We start from the raw sequence: 1,048 nt of genomic DNA on the forward strand, positions 1-1,048 counted from the left end.
AGCTGATTATATAATTGTTCATGAGTTTTGTTTTTCGTCAGGCTTACATATCCTACAAATATTAATAGTGCTATATCTATTACACTCAAGACTAAAAAATTTATATCCCATATAAAGGCCACACTGGACAATTTGAGTTTTAAATAACTCAATGATCATAGAAGTCAGCCGAAGATTATCTAGCATTCTTCTGTAGGTATTCTGCGTAGGTAAATTCTCTTTTTGCCAAAAATGGGAGCTGAAATTATTGAATTTTCTTTAATAAAAGACTCTTATCTAATTTGATTTTCAGGAGTTATGTTCACAGAAGTTATTTTTTTCATTTATTTATCTCACACAATGTTAGATGAGAGATAATTCGTTTATATTGGTGCTTCTTGGTGGACAATGAAATGGTGACTTCTTGCTTCCAATGCCTCATAATCAATATTCTTCATTTGTGTAGTAATCAATGCAGCAAGTCATTAAATTTTATTTTGAGCTGCCTTATGTACTCTTTTGTTTTTCATGTAAAGGAAAAAAATTATCTTTCAGAAAGTATGACATGATTTCAATTTTCCAGGGGTCAATATCTGTCAGCATGTCCATACATCAGACACTATTTTGTTTTATATGTACTCATCTGACATCAGGTGAAAAAGAGGGAGATGAACAGAAAAGAAATGCTGATGTATATGAAATACATCGAAGAACTCGCTTCTATTCTCAATCTGAAATTGGACTTCCCAAAAGCATCTTCGATCATGAGTGAGTATATGGCATCTGGTTATGGCATTTGACTGGTTGCTCTTTGCTGTATGGTGCTTTCCTCAATTTCTGTTATATCCTTTCACTATGTATGTTCTTAGATCTTTGAGACTTAAGTAATTGATGGCTGCTTGTCCAATACATTCATCACTAAATATAACCATCAAGAGTCTAAATAGGTCTATTTTGACATATTTGTGAGCCATAGTGCAATTATAAACATCGAGAGTCTAAATCAATATTTGTTGTAGATTTTGTCTTCGTACATACTATTTGACAGTTCAAAATTGTCCTAATGTTA

At 32.1% G+C, this 1,048-nt stretch overlaps 1 long non-coding RNA gene across 1 annotated transcript; it reads left to right on the forward strand.

Moving 5' to 3' along the window:
- The first annotated feature begins 7 nt into the window (after positions 1–7).
- Positions 8–747, forward strand: LOC116125245. Its single transcript, XR_004127306.1, has 2 exons — positions 8–395; positions 563–747. It is a non-coding gene; the product is annotated as an uncharacterized LOC116125245 (long non-coding RNA).
- Positions 748–1,048: the final 301 nt, after the last annotated feature.

Source organism: Pistacia vera, unplaced genomic scaffold (assembly GCF_008641045.1).
Source record: "Pistacia vera cultivar Batoury unplaced genomic scaffold, PisVer_v2 Contig1611, whole genome shotgun sequence".
In the NCBI taxonomy this organism is placed as follows: domain Eukaryota; kingdom Viridiplantae; phylum Streptophyta; class Magnoliopsida; order Sapindales; family Anacardiaceae; genus Pistacia; species Pistacia vera.